This window comes from Chlamydotis macqueenii, chromosome Z (assembly GCF_036417535.1).
Source record: "Chlamydotis macqueenii isolate bChlMac1 chromosome Z, bChlMac1.mat, whole genome shotgun sequence".
In the NCBI taxonomy this organism is placed as follows: domain Eukaryota; kingdom Metazoa; phylum Chordata; class Aves; order Otidiformes; family Otididae; genus Chlamydotis; species Chlamydotis macqueenii.
This window is the reverse complement of record NC_141593.1, coordinates 62,353,791-62,376,427: the sequence shown is the minus strand read 5'-3', so window position 1 is coordinate 62,376,427 and position 22,637 is coordinate 62,353,791.

Sequence of the window (22,637 nt, the reverse complement as noted above, 5' to 3'; positions counted from 1 at the left end):
AGTTCAACTGCCTCTGACATGAGCAGCAGGAGAGAGCAAGCAGCTCAGTACCATGTGAAAAGAAAATCATGAAGCTGGAAGTTGAATGTAAAATCATTATCCGGGCAAATGGAAACACCGGAGAGTGGCTCAGCATACAACCTAGGAGAAAAACACTGCACAGAGACTGAACAGTGCCAACCATGCTGTTTATTCATCAGTCTTCCAATGCACGGATGGGGGGAAATGCCCTGATAAAGCCTTAATTTCCAAACTCTCTTGTGAAATTACGCTTACACTTAGTAACAGGATGCCACAAAACAAAGGCAGGAGGTAGGAGCTTTGGATTGGGTCAAAGAATATAAGGCTAATTGGAGGCAGGTTGCTCACTGATAGCTTTTACATCTAAAGAATGATGATGTGGAGGAGAAATTTATTTGCTTTGGCTCATTCTGTTAGAGACATACACTTGTTAAGTGTTCTCTGTGATTAGGATATTAACCCATATAATACTACAGCAGCAAGCATACTTTATCCAGCAACCCCCTCCCCAAGATAAATGACACCCACACCAAGTTTATCTTCCTCTGTGGAGGGCGAGCAGGAAACATAGACCATTACCAAGACTCGCAGCAGAAGGAATGCTACATTTGATATGTGTAACATCAGGTGCACAGAAAGGGCACATCTTTGCAATACTGCCCCAAAGGTGAAAATTAGACAACCAGTGTCATCATTAATCTTGCAGCACTGTCTAAAATGGTACAGTCATTTAGTCCAACAAAGCCCTTCTTAACAGCCAGGATATGTATTTGATTTTGATCCAGAGACCAATGTCTTTTGATGGCTTTCTGGCAGGCCAGTAACTTGCTGGATTAAGTATCTGCAAGAAATCTGAACATGAGTCACTATAGAGGGCTCAGAGTGTCAGATCCTTTCTGATCAGGATAGCAATTTTTTTTTACAAGACACATCTGCAGAAAATTGTCTTTGGAATCTACTGCATAGCACCAATATTTATTCATACTCCTGTAATTCTATTAAGAAATGAAGAATACGCAATCACTGTAGTTTCTTTCATGCAATTCAATCACTGTTTAAAAATGAGTCTTATACTAAGTTTTCAATTCAGTGCTCTATTTGTGTAGCATTGAGAAATAAGACATCAGGTGGGCACTGAAATCTCACCAGCTTTTGAGTAATAAAAACAGTATTAAAGAAAGCATAACCTTTTCTCCACTAAATCATCCTTTGAACATTAGGAATCTGTTCACAGGAGTTAATTAGGTTATGCACATGCCAATGCAAATGTTCTAGCCTTTAATCTTTCAAAAATATTTGTAAAGAGCTTTTTTTTTTTCCTCTCCATGTAGAATTTATTTATGTAATTCATCACCAAAGACCCAGCACAGCCATACATTACAACTCTTTGTTTGCTCCTGTTGAAACGTATACTACTTCCAGAAAAAAAAAAAAGCAGCATCAGTGAAAACAGAGACATAAAATAGGATTAAAATAGGAGTTCTACAAATGTTTGAGATGGTTTCATAAAAGCTCATGTTCCATTAACTACAGGTCTGTGGAATAGACAGCTCAGAATATGGCAGAGAACTGCATGCATTTTATTTGCCTATTTACTCAACAGTTTGAATAGGAATAAGTACTTACCGTGGTAACCCTTGTGTGACATGGAGACTGAGAGAACTTTTTTTAAGACACAGATGCTACACATAAGGTAAGTGGCTTGTGGATTTGCACACTGCCCTATTCATGAACAGTGAGAATGTCACCATCTTACCCTCAGTGAGCTATGTCTTGAAAACCATACTTCTGGAAAAGAACATTATTTATGTTGCATATGAATAGTTACAGTTTGTGTGTTTAAGATGTGAATGCCTCTTTTTGGTTGTGCACCCACTGGAACACATAACATATCCTCGCCTCCTTCAGTGGTCTGGGAGGGTAATGTTGGACTTAATGACTAGCAATGTGGGATAGCCTTGTGAATATCACAAGTGGGACTTTTATTCATTTTCCATAATGAATGGAGAATGTATAAAGCCGCTGCACATGCAGACAGCCTCGTGAATCCAGAAGTGGAATGGTATAACTGGAAACAGATGATTAGGTGCTTGTGCACACTAAAACTTAGCAGAGAGCTATTTTTTAAAGTGGGTACCTTTTTGAATTAGGAGAAAAAAAGCTTGACTGAATACATGTTCATGTCCTTTTTACAGCTATGCATCCACTTGGGTGGTTGGTTGTCTTTGACTTGTTCAGGATCCTTGTTGCGAGGGTCCCCTGGGAGTCGCTCCTTAAGGGTAAAGGGGTCCAGGAAGCCTGGACGCTCCTCAAGATGGAGATCTTAAAGGCACAAGAACAGGCTGTTCCTGAATGCTGTAAGGCGAGCCGTAGGGGAAGAAGACCGGTGTGGATGAACCGGGAACTATTGTTGAGGCTCCGGAAGAAAAAGAGAGTCTATGTCCTCTGGAAGAAGGGACAGGCTACTTGGGGAGATTACAAAGAAGTTTCTAAGGTATGCAGGGAGGAAGTTAGGAAGGCAAAAGCTCAGCATGAACTCAGATTGGCCACTGCAGTAAAAGAGAACAAGAAATCCTTTTACAAATATATCAGTGGTAAGAGAAGAAATAAGGAGCATTTACACCCTTTACTTGATGCAGCGGGGAATGTGATCACTGAGGATAAGGAGAAGGCTGAGGTCCTCAACGCCTTCTTTACTTCTGCCTTTAATAGGCAGATCAGTTATCCTCAGGGCACTTTATGCCCTAATCTGGAAGTCTGGGATGCCAGGCCGAGTACACCCCCTGTGGTACAGGTGGAGACAGTTAGAGAGCTCCTTCTCCATCTGGACTGCCACAAGTCCATGGGACCGGACGGGCTCCATCCTAGGGTGCTAAGGGAGTTGGTGGGGGTGATTGCCGAGCCGCTCTCGGCCATCTACCAGCGGTCCTGGTTATCTGGGGAGGTCCCGGAGGACTGGAGGCTTGCCGATGTGACTCCCATCTACAAGAAGGGCCGTAAGGAGGATCGGGGGAACTACAGGCCTGTCAGCCTGACCTCAGTACCTGGGAAAGTTATGAAGCAAATCATCTTGGGTGAGATCACTCGGCATATGAGTGGCATCCAGGGGATCAGGCCCAGCCAGCACGGGTTCACGAAAGGCAGGTCGTGCTTGACCAACCTCATTTCCTTTTACGACTGGGTGACCAGACTGGTGGATGAAGGAAAGGCTGTTGATGTGGTCTACCTGGACTTCAGCAAGGCCTTTGACACGGTCTCTCACAGTATTCTCCTAGGGAAACTGGCTGCCTGTGGACTGGGTAGGTATACCCTTCTTTGGATAAAGAATTGGCTAGGGGGCCATGCCCAGCGGGTGGTGGTTAATGGAGTCAAGTCCAGCTGGCAGCCTGTTACAAGTGGTGTCCCCCAGGGGTCGGTACTTGGGCCCATCTTGTTCAATATCTTTATTGATGACCTAGACGAGGGGATTGAGTGTACCCTCAGTAAGTTTGCAGATGACACCAAGTTGGGTGGCGGTGTTGATCTGCCTGAGGGTAGGGAGGCCCTTCAGAGGGATCTGGATAGGCTGGATCACTGGGCTGAGCTGAATGGCATGAGGTTCAACAAGGCCAAGTGTCGGGTCCTGCACTTTGGCCACAATAACCCCATGCAGCGCTATAGGCTCGGAGCTGAGTGGCTGGAGGACTGTGAAGAGGAAAGGGACCTGGGGGTGTTGGTTGATGCTCAGCTGAACATGAGCCGACAGTGTGCCCAGGTGGCCAAGAGGGCCAACGGCATCCTGGCCTGCATTAGAAATAGTGTGGCCAGCAGGAGCAGGGAGGTAATCATCCCCCTGTATTCGGCACTGGTGAGGCCGCACCTTGAGTATTGTGTTCAGTTTTGGGCCCCTCACTACAAGAAAGACATTGAAGCCCTGGAACGTGTCCAGAGAAGGGCAACAAAGCTGGTGAGGGGTCTGGAGCACAAGTCTTATGAGGAGCGGCTGAGAGAGTTGGGATTGTTTAGTCTGAAGAAGAGGAGGCTCAGGGGAGACCTCATTGCACTCTATAGCTTCCTGAAGGCAGGTTGTGATGAACAGGGGTTTGGCCTCTTCTTCCAGGCAACAAGCAGGACCCGAGGAAATGGCCACAAGTTGTACCAGAGGAGGTTTAGATTGGACTTGAGGAAAAACTTTTTCTCTCAAGGAGTGGTAAGGCACTGGAATGGCCTGCCCAGGGAGGTGGTGGAGTCTCCGTCCCTGGCAGTGTTCAAGAGGTGGCTTGATGAGAAGCTACAGGATATGGTTTAGTAGCTGTGGCAGCAATGGTAGTGGGAAGACGGTTGGACTAGATGATCTTATAGGTCCCATCCAACCATGTGATTCTATGATTCTATGATTCTATGAATATATACATATGTAGAACCTGACTTCAATGTTGAACCAATTAGTATTAAGCTGAGCTTACAGTTCCCAAGGAGAAGATTACTCATAAGAGGAGACATTTGTTAACTCTGTTTATGCTCCTTCTTATCAGCCAGCTGTTGATATTTTCTTGTGTCCCTCAAACACCACTTACTTTTCCCACAGAAGTCCACATAGTCCTTTATTCTATATTTTCAATCTATGGAAAGCAAATAACCATTCCTCAGCTGGCCTCACTTTGTACGGATCCTAACGACTGTTCCTTGCTAGAAAGTTTTTCAAATGCTGTCATGCAGAGACTCCCTCCCAAGAAGTCTTACAGGAGGCAGGTGCTATTCCACACTATTTTGTTCAAGAAGAAGGAAGGAAAAAGCAGCTGTCTACTTCTCATCACGGGAGCAGGATGGATAAATATGGCAGCAGTCTCTTTAGGTTAGGGACAAGTCATCCAGGGCCTTGAAAGGCATTCCTTGTGAAGGACCCACCACTACTCTGACAACAGGTTTGACTCACTGGAGGCCACATCATCCTGCAAAACTCTAGAAATGAAACACTTTTTAAAATGCAAACAGACATGACAGGACAAGAGTTTGTTGTGAATATGCAGTGTGGTACACATGCAAATAATCAGCAGAGAGTTATTTAAAGTGTACGTTCCTTGATTTGTGACCATCTGGTTTGCTCAGCATTGGAAGAGGGTTCAGTGCTGTGAAGAATGAGAGGATGCCTTGATCCATCAAAAGGATGCTATACGTAGAAGCTTCCTAATACAATAACAAATAACAATGATATAACCCCACAATGTGTCCTGCTACCTAGATTACCATTTTGTTTCCACACAAACCATTTGTTCCAATTTGCTTAAACCAGGAAATTATGGAGCACAGTGTGGAGAGAAGGCATTTTCCCCCACCATCTCATTACTTCAAGAAGTGCCACGTCTTACTGCCAACTTGTTTATGTTGCATAAACAGAAACACGAACCATATTACAATTTAATTCCTTGGGAAGTTTCCTGGCAACACATAGATGAAGAGGATATTTCCTTTAATAACTCTGAGGGGTATCATAGAAAGGTATCCCTTCAACCTGGGCAGGTCTAAACAGCTTCCAGCTGGAAACTGAGGCAAAGTATACTAGAGACAGAGAGGGAGCAAGAGAAGAGAGGCAATGAGTGCAAGCTTGCCTTTCTGATTTGCTGGATTGTTTGCTGAGCCAAACCGTGTGGATTATCAGATAAACCATTGTAAACCATTCCCATTTTTTCTAACATAAGTGAAACCACTCAGAGTGGGATGCCTACATACTTTCAAAGATACATCACACTAAATAATTATTCTGCAGCTCCATTTGCACAAGAAAGCAAATAGCTCTTCTATTACCACTCTTCAAGACATAAGAAGAGCTCAGCCAAGAGTGGCTGAACATGTGTTAGGGAGGGTGTGCATGTAAGAGAAAATGGTTCAGTAATGAGTAATAGGAGGAGAAAGAGGTGTGAAAGACTTCTAACGTTACAGTGCTGGCTGGCTTTGATAAATTGCCACAGAGAACAAGCAAGAGTAAATATCAGAATTAAGAGTCTGCTGTTTCTCCAGGGGCTATGCTAATGACTCCACCCCAGCTCCTCTGGAATCAAACCTCAAAGCTATTAACTCGTCCAGTTGATAGAAAAAATCCTGCCCCAAAGAATATTTTAATTTTTCATAATGTCTACAACATGCCTAAAAACCCTCAAACAGCCAAGCCTTTATTCTAACATCCGTGGAAAGCTTCTATTTAAGTGGCTATGTGACTGATGCAGTGTATTGGAGCCTCGAAAGAAAACTATCAAGACTAAATATGGATTCATCAGTTTCTAAAATGCAGCTACATTTCCAGGAAAACATATAGAATCATGGAATCATAGAATGGTTAGAGTTGGAAGAGAGCTTCATCACACTCTACTAAAAATTACCTATTTCCCATGTTTTTCGTGTACAAGCAATAGATGGCTGGTTTAACAGATGTAAAGATCAATATTAGTCATAAGAACATGTAAACTAAATACTTACTCTTTAAAAACTACCCTTTAAATCTCATTAGTTCAATCTGACACTCAAAGAGCCCTGATTTAGAAATGATTTATACTGCACAGATTGTTTGTCCAGATTTAGAGTTCTTTTATGAAATGAAAAAGGTGAAGACAAATTTAATATTTCTCAAATGAATAGGCATGGGGCTTGAAATCTTCCTTTGACAGAGGTAACTGCATTTTGTTTCAGTGTTAGTAAATTCACTTTTGTAAGATTGTTGGTTTTTTCCCTTAGATTCATTCCTAGTTACTGCCCATCCGTCTCTGTGTGAAGCTATCTCCTCCATCAGAAAAAAAGCAACACAACCAGTCAAAGAACAAATATATAGGATTAGTACATTATGAAGAATAAAGAGCAGCTTTCAGCTCTCTGTCATGGATGGTGTTTATCACATTTCTCTCTAGCCAGCTCCTAACAACGCTGAGGAGATAAAGTAGGCTGGATGCATTTTTCCTGTATAGTGTATTTTACAGCAACAATAATAGTAAGAAGATTGGGAGATGATGCATGTATTTTTCTTCTTTCTGGTTTTTATTTTTCTTAGAAAGAAAAATATACTTCTCCAAAAAAAAAAAAAAAAGTGGGCTTAGACTTTTCTGTCTGTTATGCTAATATATTCATAGAAAAAGCTGGTGCTAAGGGCGGTTCTCCAATTAAGACAAATGAGGCACATTGAATTTCTCCCTCAGGGCACAGCAGGGGTGCTGGCAAAATCTACTTTATTCTTTCTGTCAGGGCTGAACTGGAAACAAAAGCATGAAAATTCAACACATCCACTTACAGAATAATAAAGGCTGTTGTTTAAAGCGTGAAGAGTTTTGGCACCCTTCTGGGGCCTTATGCAAATCATTCTTCCTCTCAACTGCTACCAAACCATCGGTCTTAGAAATTAAAGATGTACTTGGTCGGTTAACAGCTGAAAAGAGAAGAGCAGCCTGAAAGTCAATTAGATTTGTATTAAGCAAATAAATCAGGTCTGACTGATATTGGCTAAACTAAAATGCATTATTATGGTCTGACAGTAATTCTAATTTGATTGACAAATGTATGTAGTGTATTATTAAGCTAAATGAAAGATGAGAATAATCCTATTATTTTTTTTTTAGAACCACTTTCAAACAAATAGCCGTCCCCTCCCCCAAAACATAATAAAGACCACCAATGTTGTATTGTTATCTACAGTACGCTTAAAAAAACAAACAAAAGTGTATTTTATGAGATGTTAAAATAATTAAGACCGAGTATGACCTTTAGAAAATGACATTTTTGTACAGATTTTTTTTTGGTGTGTCTTCCTAAATACAGAAATGTATGAAATTAAGGCAATTTTTTTATTTATTCTTTGTGTCTTCTCCTTAAAGAAAGCCTTATCCTGAAAATGATGGTGTTGTATATCATATGCTAGTAAAAATGCTGGCACCTTGCTTGGAGTGAACTGTTACCAGCCATAGCCCCAACTGTAACAACAGCAGCAAATTTTAGGGACAGCAAAAAAGCTTAGCATGTATGATGTTAATAAGAAGAATGAAGCTGTTAATCAAATAAATTTTTTTTTTCCCATTCTTAGAGCAAACAAGCCAAGTCTCATTGTAACAAACAGAACCAGTGCAATTAAGAAAAATGCCCAAATCTGGCCCTGCAGGACGGTATATGCAACAGTACGTGAATGTAATTTAGACAGACAACCAACATGTACGCCTACGTAGAACAGGGTTCGTAATGTAAATGACTATAGGAGGCTCACTGCCTCTGCTCGTGTGCTAACACCCAGCCTGCATATGCCGGCCAAGTGTTTCTTTACAGAAGCAAGGCACGCACAAAGATTCTTGTGCAGTTCTGGAAGTCTCACAGTCAGAGCTTTCTCATCCTTTCTGGTTCCCAAGTATAAATTATTAATGCTGTACATCGTTCGTTTTTCTTCTGAAAGATACCACTCTGCAGTAATATGGTCAGGACCCAGGATCCGTCTGTCAAAATACAGCACAAAATGCAGACAGATCAGCGTTACCTTTAAGAGTATATACTCAGGAAGTATTCATGGTAACCAATAAAACAGTGGTGGAGTGCTTTATATAACTGGCACAGCAATAAGTGCACAGTTTTGGTCACTGCTTTTTGCGCTTAGGTTTTGAATATTTAAAGGACATCACAGGATTTTAACAAGGAAAACATGTCAAATACCTCTCTGCCTCGAGCTTTTCTGCATTCATAGTTTTGTGGAATCCTGTATTTTAGAGATAACATATGGAAAACAGAAAACTAGTGTGAGTGACTGAATGTGGTGGTACAGAGAGAAGTGGAAAAGAATTTTGTGAATGCTTTTTAAACTCTGAATTCAGGGCTAGAGCTGGCAGACTCCTTCAAGAAAGTATTCATAAACATATGCTGGAATAAAAATAATGTATCTGCTCTGATGGTGTTCAGAGATGTTTTTATTTGTTTTCCACAAACATTTGTTCAACTGATTTTTTTTTTGTTGTTTCACTTTCAAGAACATTAATTGAGAGCAAAGAGCTGGGCAATAGCTATGCAAATCATTGAAGTTTTTTTTTTTTTTTCTGAAATGAACATGAAACCTTCTCTAGATTAAAAACAAAAATTGTGAAAAAATTTCTGTTTGTTAAAAAAGTTTTTATAAACTTGCTATACCTCTGGATCTGTTTAAAATCCTCACACCTCACCTTTTTCACCGCATATGCTTCATTATGGTATATCATTATTGTAGAACAAAATGGTTTATGATTTTAAAGTGCTAAACAAATGTTTGCTTTTTTTTTCTTCCACCTTCAAAAAGGCTTCTTATTCATGTCTCAAGATTTCAGAACCACAGAGTCAGGTGTTAATGCTGTTAGGGAGGGAGCTTGGTAGGTGTCCCCGTAGCTGCCCCCTCTCCAGCCCTGGAACTCCAGCCTCTCCTCACAGGGCAGGTGCTCCAACCCTGACCATCTCAGGTGGCCCTCTGCTTGAAATCCCCCTAAACTACCACATCTTCCTCATCATTATTGTCCTGCTAATTATTTCTGGGAGTGTTATTTTCCTGAAAAAAAAAGATTAAACACCTTAACTAATGAGATATTTTCTCTGGATCCACAGAAGTATAACATTATGTTAATAAACAATGTCATCTCACTGCCTGTAGTTTGGATACAGTTATACAGCAAGAGTACACACATATTAGTATTCTAGAAATAATTATCATCAAGTACTGCTACTGATTTTTAGAAAGGAGGAGGTGTTGGCAGTTAGCACTGAGGATGCAGAACAGGAAGGCTGAGTTCCAAGTGATGCAACAAATCTCTAGGCAGAACAGGTTGTGATCAATGTTGGTCTTGAGAACTGGAGTTCCTTGGCATACATCACAAGTTGGGAGGGAAGTAAGGGGGACTTTTGTTGTCCCTTAAGCAGGAGGTCCTGCTCTTGTGGCTCCTTTGCACCTCGCTGTGTAACATTTGCACACTGCTCACTTAGTGCAGGAGTCTACTATTTCTCCTTTGTGTCTCATACCTCAACACCATGTCATGCGCTATTCTTAACAATGTTAGACCCGCAAAGGGATTAGAAAAATGGAAGAAAACGTTTCCCCTTTTTTTTTCTTTCAGTTGTGACTGACCCTCTCCTGGAAAGGAGAGAGGTCAGCTGTTTGAACTAAGTCTTTCATCTGTAATAAATACAGGAACAAAAAAAAAGAACCTGAAATTAAACAGAAGAACTGAAATCTTATGGGAATATTGCTCAAAAAAAAGTACAAGACCAAGGTTTGTACACTTCTGGGTTTAATGTAAAGATCAGTACCTTTCACGTCACTATTAGCTAACTTAAAAAAAAATTAATTCTTGCACAGCATATTGAGTCACAGCGTAATACATCTTGGAAAGTCACAGACCCACAGAAGGATTGAGGTTGGAAGAGAATTCTGGATATCACCCAGTTGAAACCATCTGCTCAAAGCAGGATCAGCTAGGTCAGGATGCTTAAGGTTATGGATATCTCTACAGATGAAGGCTTCATAACCACTCTGGGCGCCCTATTGCACTGTTTGATCACTCTCACAATTAACGAAAAAAAAAAAAAAAAGCAGTAGAATTTTCTGTGTTTCAGTTCAGACTTTTGTCCAGTCACTGGGCACCACTGAGAGCCTGGCTCCCTCTTCATTACCTTTCCCCCACCACCCCAATATTTGTATGCATGTATGAGATCCCCCTCAGTCTTCCCTCTTCCAGGCCAACAGTCCCAGCTCTCTCAGCCTTTCCTCACTTTGCAGTCCTTTGCTGGATTCGCTCCAGTCTGTCCATGTGTCTCGTACTGGGAAGCCTAGACCTGGTCCCAGCACTCCAAGTGTATCTCAGTAGCACTGAGTGGGGGAGAAAGATCACCTCCCTCAACCTGCTGGCAATAGTCCTCCTAATGCAGCCCACTTGTTGCAGATTTCCAATTGAGTTAATAGGAGATGTACACAAGCATTGAATGTTCCACAACGATTGGGCCCAACTCTGTGTGGGGCCATCCATAAGTCCACTGATGATACCAAGCTGTGGTGCCATCGACACGCTGGAGGGGAGGGATGCCATCCAGAGGCACTTGACAGGCTGGAGAGGTGGGCTCATGCAAACCTCATGAAGCTCATCCAGGCCAAGTGCAAGGTCCTGCACATGGGCCGGCGCAATACCAAACACAAATACAGGCTGGGAAGAAAATGGATGGAGAGCAGCCCTGAGCAGAAGGACTTGGGTGTGCTGGTGGATGAGAAGCTCAACATGAGCTGACAATGCGCCGTTGCGGCCCAGAAGGCCAACCACATCCTGGGCTGCATCAAAAGAAATGTGGCCAGCAGGTCGAGGGTGGGGATTCTACCCCTCTACTCTGCTCTTGTGAGACACCACCTGGAATACTTCGTCCAGTTCTGGAGTCCCCAAGATCAGAAGGACATGGACATGTTCGAGCGAGTCCAGAGGAGGGCCATGAAGATGATCAGAGAGTTGGAGCACCTCTCCTCTGAAGACAGGCTGAGAGAGTTGGGGCTGTTCAGCCTGGAGAAGAGGAGGCTCTGGGAAGACTTTATAGTGGCCTTCCAATACCTAAAGCAGACCTACAGAAAGGATGGGGAGAAACTCCTCAGCAGAGCCTGTTGCAATACAACAAGGGGTAACAGTTTTAAAATAGAGGGAGGTAGATTCAGATTAGACATTAGGAAAAAATTTTTTACAATGTGAGTTGTAGAACACTGAAACAGGTTGCCCAGAGAGGTGGTTGACGCCCCATCTCTGGAAACATTCAAGGCCAGGTTGGATGAGGCTCTGAGCAATCTGATCTAGTCGGGGATGTCCCTGCTTCTTGCAGGATGGGTGGACTAGATGACCTTTGAAGGTCCCTTCCAACCCTAACTATTCTATGATTCTGTGATCTTTTGTACTCAGCTCCTTAATGCAATATACTAACACCTTGCCTTAGACAAGCTCATGACTAGAAAGTCAGTTTTAATGGAGAGGTAAAGGAAAGCTTCAACAATCTCAACGGAATTCACACTGACCATTAGGTCAGTGTCGCTTATGTATCTCATAGTGAAAAACTGCCTTTTCTAACTTAACTACAGACAGTGTAGCTCATCCAGGATTGAAAGGGGACTTCATGGCATCTGCCACTACTTGTACCTAATCTCACTTGCACCTGGACCTCACACTGGGAGCAGAAGTTTTCACAGTGGGTCTCATTTCATTCTCTTACTGCTACTTTGACTACTGATGTAGGAAATGGTGGTAAACAGGTCCCCTTCCCACTCTGTCTATCTGTGTGATGTGCAGCCTCTTCCCCAGCCTTCATACCTTTCTAGCAGTGAGACTTGAGACTTCTCAGGCTTCTCATCCTCCACTCTAAAGGGAAAAAAAAAAAGTACCCCAATCTCCACATCAGCTTTAAAAAAAAAAAAAAAATCTCACAAGTATTCATAAGCAAACACTCAAAAGACACAAATGGATTAAATGTCAGACTGCTGGTTTTGCCCTCCTATCCACAAGGAGCCATTTCTTCCCATACATGGCAAAAACTATTTTCTAGTGCCTCCGATCCAAACTGGTCATCACTTGCCAGAAGCAGCATTGAGAGCTATACTCTTCCTTAGACAGATCCCACTCAGCTAGGTCACAGATTTCCAGGTTGCAGATTTCCAGGTCAGCAATGTATGTACAGAACATCAAAATATGCTTTCAGGACATAAAGATACAAAGCAATGACCTGAAGCTGTTCTGAAGTTTTTTCTTTTTTTCTTTTTTTTTTTTTCCTAAACTAAAATTTTAGAGTTAGAGCTGCACAGGTATTGTTTTGGTTTAACAGATAACATCTGATACGTATGAGTCAAATCTATACTCTGTATTTAATAATGTCCAGTACAAAGCAGCACTTTGATGAACATAAAGCAAAAATGAAGAGGACGTTAATCTCATTTGTGACATTTCAGCTTTCACAGTTTTATTAACAACAAGCTGTAACAAATACAATACAGCTCGGGAAGATATTGGAAAATGTAGACAATTATTCCTTTATTTTTATTCCCAGAAGCACCCCCTCCTCACTTTTAAACTAGAAACTGGGTACTATTTTAATTAGATTTATGGTTGGGAGCTTTAAAACAAATGAGCATAGTTCATTTAGTGAAACAGCAATTAATGTTGAGGGGATTATATCCGCCTTTTGGGTTTTTAAAGGTTTTGAAAGATAGTCTAAAAATTTGTTATCTTAAGATAATATTATTTAAAAACAACACCCTATCCTTTTATGTTTAATAAGCTGAAGACTTGCAATTTAAGGTAAATTATCCAATAATACTATAAAGCTCAGGATGCCCAGCATGTCTGTTATAACTACATAAATAATACATTATTGTATGATCACTTTTTAATGGCAGTTCTACATCTTACAACTGTATATTAAAGCCACAGTAGAATTTTTGTCTCACATGCATATTAATAATATTTAATTTTCCTGCTCGACCTTTATTAAGATTCTTTTGCAGCTGTAGGCATTTTCAAATTAGCAACTTCCTATTAACTTCAGACAATTTAAAATAAGTAACCTGACATACCTACTGAAATCTAAAGGTGGTGATATAATGTGGTTTCATCACTTTTCATTTTACATTCTTTTCATTTTGATTGCCTTTGTTAAACTGCACTTGATGGACATTTAATGCACTTGCATTACCCTCTGATGGCCAGCATTGTTATTTAGCACTTTCAAAAAGTACTGAAACTTCTTTGCTGAAATGACTGGTGGTAATTTATCAATGGAAATACTTTTTTTTTTTTTCAGAAAAAAAAAGAAAAGAGCCTCAGTGCTGTTTTCCAGGAAGACAAATACCACTTCAGCATGGGAAGGTAAGTATCAGGACGGAACTGAGGTGGAAATCCCAAAGTTTAGTTGTTAGGTGGTGTAGTCCTTAGGAAATCTTTACCTTTAGAGAGAAAATGAAAGAAAATATAAAATTGTAATGCAGATGTATCAGCATTATAAAGATATGATAGCCTACAACTGAATTCTTAGGATGATCTCAAGGACAATGTTGCTGACTGCTTGAAAAGTGTTTTTTTTTTTTTCAAATTGTTTATTGATATTATGGGATTTCTGGAACTTGAAACAGTAGACTGGAAAAATAAACATGCAGGTTTTTGCAGCCCTTTTCATTTCAGCTTTTCACAGAACTTTATGAGCACTAATGAACCAGATTTCAGAATATGCCCCTGAGGTACATAATACCAAGAAAAGCAGTTCTCGGGCTGACTGTACTGTAAAATAATCCAATTATTAAAGAGGACAAATTACTAGCAGTAGAGCAAAAGGATGTCCATGCTAACCATGTCTGTCCAGAGAGCCTTTGCAGCGTCAGGATATTCTTTTGTCTGCTATTAGCGTACCAGAGCTTTTGGCAATGCTAAATGCGAGTTGCCACAAAGTGAGAGGAGACCACAAATCTAGACCAATTACAGTTTCAGATCAAAGGAGAAGTCTATTTTCTGTTGATGCCTCAACATGTCATCATGATTTATAGGCCTGGCTAGAGCAGAATGGAGAAAATGAGGAGGGCTGTTTGCCTTGTACAAAGACACTTAGCCTAGAAATCTGAAAAAGAAAAAAAAAAAAAAGGTGTTAGCAATTCTGATAAGGCTGTAAACCTCGTCTGCTGATTGGCTGTCTCCTGGCCTCCTCTCATCTTTATTTTTGAGCAATCTGAATGACTATCACACTGCTATATCGTAACCTGGGAAAGTTTTAACCCTGTGAAATTTAGAAAGCTACCTGCTCCCTCAAAATCTTGAAACTTATGACCAATTTATTTGTAGTTCATATTTTCTAGATACAAGAAACATGCTTATTTGTAAACATATACAAGCAAGGAGTAGTTAAAATTTTTAAAATACATTTAAAAACAAAAAGGTAAATGCTTCTCAAATTGTAGGTTTACCAGACTGTGTAATGTGACCTGCAAAGTACAACCTGAATTTCACCTGAATCACTCTGAACAACTTCCCTGAAATAATTCAGAACACCTGCTATTGTGAAATATACAGTCTCTCCTCCTATACCCCATGTTTCCAGAACACTAGTACTCCTTTTATTCAAGTTGTAAAGAAGAACTCCCTTGTATTAAACTGATGAAGCCTCAGAAGTGGGCAAGGGGCAGTGACTTCTTCATAAGCCTGCTAGCTTAATCAGAGGGAACTTTCATCATGAGTTTGTAACAGCTCCAGGGCAACCTGGAAGTGGTTTGAATGTATTGGCATTCTATATTCCTATAACCTTTCAAGTGCGTAGATGAGAAACCAAGTGTCTTGTCACATATTTTGTGGGGAAAAGGTCACTCAGCTAACAGTTTCTCCACAGAAATCATAGAGGCTGCTGCCACTGCATCCCTATGTGTCTCTTGCAACCAGAGCAGGTGAAGACACCAAACACAAACTGCACATCTGTCCATACATCAATGGATGGAAGCGGAAAATTTTGTCCTCTTCATCACTTATGGGTCATAAATAACATACAGTTTGCTTAGGCTGCACATTATGTGTTTACTTCATCGTCTGTCCATGCAATGGCCAAAAAAGGCCCGTCTGAAATCCTGTGTTTCCAGTTGACTTTATATTCTGTAATTTTTCTGTTAAAACCAAAATATCTAGCAAGGACTGTTCCAGTCGTATAACCTTCTTTCAAGAAAAAAAAAAAAGAGGCTTCTGGCAGTTGATTAACAATGATTCCAAAGCTAATCTACCAAAAAGGTGGGGGGACGTGGAAGGAGGAGGAATGAAACAGTGCAGGATGACTCACTGAAACTATTTCTATGGTTTAGGTTTGTAGTGCCAGAACTAAAATAACAGTGGCCAAAGATTCTCAGAAATAGTGTTTATTCTGACTTACTGGTGTCTAGTAAATTCCAACTTAAATTACTTCTGGGGCATTGCAAAATGAAATATTTATTGTAAAATTGTAGTTATCTCCACGCACCCCCAGCCCTCCCAAAAGTGTGAAACTGGGCTATTCTGGAAAGAAAAAAAAATGGTCAGCTCTTACTGTATTTTTTCAGCTGGACATTGTGTATGCTTGTGGAATGCATCTGCAGAAATACCGTACTTATTTTACATTTGGGAAGTAATATTTCAGAACATGCTCTTGTAAAACAATACTCCATTTTCTGTGGTTTGGGGAGAAGCCAACACAAAATTTAGATTTCTTCCTTTTTCATATGCGAACTCTATAATAAATAAAACTAACTCCATAAAGTAGATTTACAATGCTGCCATTGTGTGGGGTTCAGCACAACTACAAAATATTACGTTGCGCAAAATTAATGCTGCTGAAAATACATGTTGCCAGCAGCTTGGATAATTACGAGGAAAGGCAGTTAGTAATGAATTCCTTCTACTCAGAATTCAAATCTCAGGACTGAATGTTGCCCATTATTCCAGTTCAAAGGCAACTATCTCTAGAATTGTTCTTTTAATGTTTGCTCGATGGTTTTAGTTGTTCTTTTCTTGTAGGCACACAATTGTTGTCTTGATTTTTGTGATAAAAAGAGCTACACTGGAGCTTTGTAGTGAATCCAGTTGGCTTGGTAATGTGCCCATAGTCAGAATTCCAAAGTGGGAAGACAAAAGCTTAGAAAATATAAGGCTGAGAGCTGTTTGTTCAGGGCTGTGGGAATCTAACACAGGCCTACGAAACCAATGAGCTCTCTCCGTTACATCCACATTCATAAAGTAACTATCCAATTCTACGCTCTTTTGTCTTCCCAAACCAGAATTTTAACCACACTTTAAACAAATGTGGCAACTTCTTTGTAGCTCCGCTCTTACCAAAATTCCCAGCATGCTATAATTCTTTCCCTTCACGTTAAAGCTCCATTAGCTTAGCTTGTTCAAAGTTGCATTTATTTCCTTAAATAACTGTGCATCAACAGAAACGGTTTAGCTTAAACAGACAAAAGTAAAAGCTGCTTTTAAAACCAAGTGTCAGTTTTCACAGGGACACAAATCACATTCCAGAGATATTTTATAAGGCCTTCCAAAAATAAAATTAGAATGCATCTTTGTCATTTATATCTTAATTGAAAACATGGGATTCTAGGTTGTGTCTGAGTAATCTGTTGCATCTGCAGATCTCAAAGGACTTTGCAAAATGCTCTGTAAAAGCTGAGGCGCAAAGGCTGAGGCGCAGAGATCATGTTCCAAGTCAGAGACAGAACGAGGAACAAAACATGGAGCTGGCAACAGCAGCTCCACCATATGTCTTGCTATATTGCTACGCTGAAATGCAAAATAGGAGCAAAGGAGCTAGCAGAGGGACAGAGAGGGAGGATGAGCAAGGCCTCGGTACTTTCTTAGCTGCTGGGGAGTAGCAGCTCGCTGCTGGTGGCCTTCAAGTGCAAGAGCAGCCAACTTGACTGACAGGATGACAGCTAGAGCAAATGCGTGGCTGTCATTCTGGATGAATGATATCTGACTGGGGCATTGTGGCAAGATTTACACCTAAGAGAATCGTTGGAAGATATGCAAGGAGCCAATACTATGTAATTCCACTCAGCCGAGATAAACTCAGGGTGGGTCAGCAAAACAAAGAATACATTAGTCATGTCAGAGGAGAGGCTAGCTGCCCTTCTCAAGACAGCTAGAAGACTGACAAGCAAACATGCTTCAGCAAAGGCAAGAGGCTACCAGCTCCTCAAGCCACAGGAAAAAGTACAGTGAGGCCAAGCCTTACCAGAAACAGGCTGTTGGTTGTGGCACAGGCATGAAGTGTAGAATAATCTTAAAATCTTCCTGTCTTCACATCTTCCCTGAGTCACAGGACAGAGTGGGGACCTTAAAGGTTACCTCTAAGTTATATGGCAAAGTCAGCATCTACAGCCACCTTTGTTCTTTTTCCTTCCTTTTTTGAAAGCAAATGAAAGTCAGCACATCAATCACAAAGTCATACAGCCTACTAAAAAGACTTAGGTGAGATAGGAGAGAGGGGCAATGGTGACACCTAACTCCCCTGATAGATGGCAGGATATTTTGCTTCATAACACAGAGCTATCAATAATTACTGTCTGTGGCTTTACAACAGCTTTCTGCTTGCAGAGGCACTTCTCCATTTTAGACCCACTCTTGCCACAGTGACCTGTGCAGCCGCTCAGCTATTCCGTCGCCTGAAACCTGTCCACATCACTCTCCCTGTTGTAGACAGTTGGTGAGCAAGCAGGCATGCACAACATGGCAGGCATGAATAAGCTGACTGTCCTCAAAAGGACTATGTGGTCAGTGCTCTTGCCTTTGCACCCTTTAAACTATGATCAGGCTGTATATTAGTCCAAGGGCCTCAGCACCCCGAGTTGACTGCTGACCTCGCAGGCTGAATGGTAACGAGTTGCAGATTGCCATCAGGATCAGCTCACTGCCTGATAAAGAGAACTTGGGACCGGCCTTAGTTAAATAACAGAAATTATCAGGTAGAATATGTAATCAGTACATCTCCCACTTATTCACTTGGTGTAGAGCAAAATGGAAAGGTGCCCTGTTTTCTTTCTGTAGAACCAGATCTCTGTCCACAGGGATAGCTGCCAGTTTTTTAACAGCATTTCTTCTGTTTTAATTCACTAGAAGGTAATCCCAAAACAGCTAATGCTCAAGCAGCTTTTTATGTAGAGATAAGTCCTGATTGCTATGAAGATAACAGCTACCAGAGCTTTCAAGGCAGGCTGTTTCACTAGCAGTGTGCGGACTTTTCTGTCGGGAATTAAATGGCTGGGTAATTCCACTAAAGAACATGAGGAACAATATTGTCATGGTGAGTGATGTTGGGAGGAGATCTTTGAAACTGACAAGACTTTTCTAATGCTCCTCTTCTCGACTTATAGTCTCTGTACAGAGTAAAAACTTAGTGTTGTCTACTTGAACTGAAATAGCAAAGAAAAAGGCTGAATGGAGGCTTCTATTAATTTTCCATTGAACACCTCACGTGATACCTCATGGGGAGTTAACAGTGATTGAAAACGTTATTTCGTGGCTACTCAATGAGCTATATAAAAATCTCTTTAAGGAGTGTACTAATAAGAAATAACTTTTCCTCTTAAATTCAAATATCTTGAACCTGATTTATGGATCACCTGAAATCTTAGTTGCTCTCTATCCACTGTTTATTTCAAATAGTTTTAGTAGCTTCTCTTGTACCATCCAGGCATGCCCCAAATGAACCACCTTGGTGTCTTTTTTTACAGTTCCGAAAACCTGTATCAGTGTCTATGTGATTGTAAAAAAAAAAAACAAAAAAAACCAAACTCGACTGGTACTCTCTGGCACTTCCGTTAGTTAAATAGCTTTAAAAATGTGACCAAAAAGCTGTTGGTTCTTACGCATGTAAGAATTCTATTTCCTGAGTTAAAATTAATATATAATTTCATAATTCAATGCCTTCTTTATTGGCTATTTATCTAACCTTACCTCTCTAATATTTACAAAAGACAGGCCGTTTTATTTCTTGTTTGAATTAGTCTAATTGCATTTAGCAAGTGGGCAATATACAAGTCATATTACACTTGTCTTTCTACTCCTTGCCTTAATTTCTTATAGGCAGTCCTGAAAACATGTCAGCTGTTACAAGCTTCTCATCAGACATGTATTTCACTTTTAAGAAACACTTGTGCAATTTCTTTATAATTTTTTTTGCAATACATCTTCCTAAAATTTATGGTCTTTTTCCACCTCAACAGATTTCTGTCTGTAAACACATTTATGAAGTTGCTTACAATCGTGAACAATTGCCATTCCTCTCCCCCTCAACTAAAGCTTAGCCCTATTGCATTGTAGTCAGGGTTCAAGAAGCATTTGGAGTTAATTTTTCAAAAGAACAGATCTCTGCACATGCAATGTTAAAGTGGCTCAGACATGACATCACCTGTCAGACTCCAGCTATCTTAATGCTTTGTAACACTCTTCTTTCAATTGCTATAGTTTCTTTTCAGCACTTATCTAGTACTATGCTCCCCCGTTCACAGATAGTACTCCAAATAAGTTCTATGAAAAATTCAGGGTGCATGTGTATGCATGAAAGTCTCCAAGAGGTAGTTTGAGACCTTCTGTTTATAATTAATTTCTTTTGCTTCTACTTAGAAATAGATGTGATTGGGTTATATCCTCCTGGGTCATCAAGTTCAGCCTGTTACCATTACAATTACTTCTCTTCGACCCAGGTAACTACAGGCCGGTCAGCCTCACCTCTGTGCCTGGCAAGGTCATGGAGCAGATTCTCCTGGAAACCATGCTAAGGCACATGGAGAGCAAGGAGGTGGTTGGTGACAGCCAACATGGCTTCACCAAGGGCAGATCGTGCCTGACCAATTTGGTGGCCTTCTATGATGGGGTGACGGCATCGGTGGACAAGGGACAAGCAACAAACATCATCTACTTGGACTTGTGCAAAGCTGTTGACACTGTCCTGCACGACATCCTTCTCTCTAAACTAGAGAGACATGGGTTTGATGGATGGACCACTCGGTGGATAAGGAGTTGGCTGGATGGCCGCACTCAGAGAGTGGTGGTCAACGGCTCAATGTCCATGTGGAGACCAGTCACGAGTGGCGTCCCTCAGGAGTCCGTGCTGGGCCCAGCCCTGTTGAACATCTTTGTTGGTGACATGGACAGTGGGATAGAGTGCACCCTCAGCAAGTTCGCCAACGACACCAAGTTGTGCGGTGCCGTCAACACGCTGGAAGGGAGGGATGCCATCCAGAGGGACCTTGACAGGCTGGAGAGCTGGGCCCGTGCCAACCTCATGAAGTTCAACCAGGCCAAGTGCAAGGTCCTGCACCTGGGTCATGGCAATCCCAGGCACAAATACAGGCTGGGCAGGGAATGGATTGAGAGCAGCCCTGAGGAGAAGGACTTGGGAGTGCTGGTGGATGAGAAGCTCAACATGAGCAGGCAATGCGCCCTTGCGGCCCAGAAGGCCAACCGCATCCTGGGCTGCATCAAGAGGAGCGCGGCCAGCAGGTCGAGGGAGGTGATTCTCCCCCTCTACTCTGCCCTGGTGAGACCCCACCTGGAGTACTGTGTCCAGTTCTGGAGCCCTCAACACAAGAAGGACATGGACCAGTTGCAGAAGGTCCAGAGGAGGGCCACAAAGATGATAAAAGGGCTGGAGCACCTCTCTTATGAGGACAGGCTGAGAGAGTTGGGGCTGTTCAGCCTGGAGAAGAGGAGGCTCCGGGGAGACCTGATAGCGGTCTTCCAGTACCTAAAGGGGGCCTACAAGAAAGATGGGGAAAGGCTGTTTAGTAGGGCCTGTTGCGATAGGACGAGAGGTAATGGTTTTAAAATAGAGGGGGGTAGATTTAGATTAGATATTAGGAAAAAATTTTTTACAATGCAAGTTATAGAACACTGGAACAGGTTGCCCAGAAAGGTGGTGGAGGCCCCATCCCTGGAAACGTTCAAGGCCAGGCTGGATGAGGCTCTGAGCAACCTGATCTAGTCAGGGATGTCCCTGTTCCTGCAGGGGGGTTGGACTAGATGACCTTTGAAGGTCCCTTCCAACCCTAACCATTCTATGATTCTATGATTCTATGATTCTTCCTCCATTCCTTCCACAAATTTATCATCCTCTTTAAAATTCTTGCTCCTACTACTTGTATCAGAAGGCTATATCAGTTTGGCAAACTAATAATTATCATAGGTAAGATTATTCATCTTTTGATAATAGATACAATTTTCAAAACAGAGAAATTAATCCAGGAGGAGGTAACTTTAAAATTGCATGCTGAATTTACCTCTTCCTTCCTTACCTCTGTGCCTTCAACTATTTCTTCCTTGAGAATTTGTTCTATAGCTTTGCAAGTTCTTGAGGTTAATTCTTGTCCTGATCACTCTCCTTCTTAAATACAAGCATTTAATTTGCATTTTGTGTGCGAACCATCCCTCAAGTTGGTTAATTAATTTAAAAAAAACCCAGTTAGTAATGGACCTGCAGCTTCCCAGGCAGGATCTCTCAAGACTCAGCGTGCAGAGCATCTAGCCCATTTGTCTTGAGAACTGTATGAGTCAAGATATACTCCAGTCTCATAGCTGTGAGATTTACTTCCATGAAGGAAAACATCTTGCTCAACTCAAATATTTTTTAGGAAATTATTTTCTTCAAAAACTTACTTCCGTTTTAATTAACACCAGGTAGGCACATTTTGATTTTTCATGATGAAACTGAAGAATCAATTATTCACTGAGAATTAATTTGAATCAGATAAATGCAAAATCTTGTTCTCATTTATCAGTGCAAGATAAATAAAATTATCTTTATAATCCACTGCCCAATTTATAGCAGATGGCTGTGAGCATATACAGCTGCATATAACAAAAATGATTTTTAGAAGTATGATTTTTCTGTTAAAACTATTCTAAGGTGTTTTTTTGAAAGACAAAACTTACACTTGTCTATCACTCCTTACCTTATTGACCCTAGAAATCTTAAACTGCCAAGGGCCTCTCTGTTTCTATAAAGATAAATGACTGAAAAAGAAAATCTAGTTCCTACCATTCCCTGTTTCTCTACAGAATTTTGTTACTAAAAGGAGGACTGATACCTGAGATGACATTTTGTCTGTCCCCGGTTGAGATTACTGAGAATGGTGACGT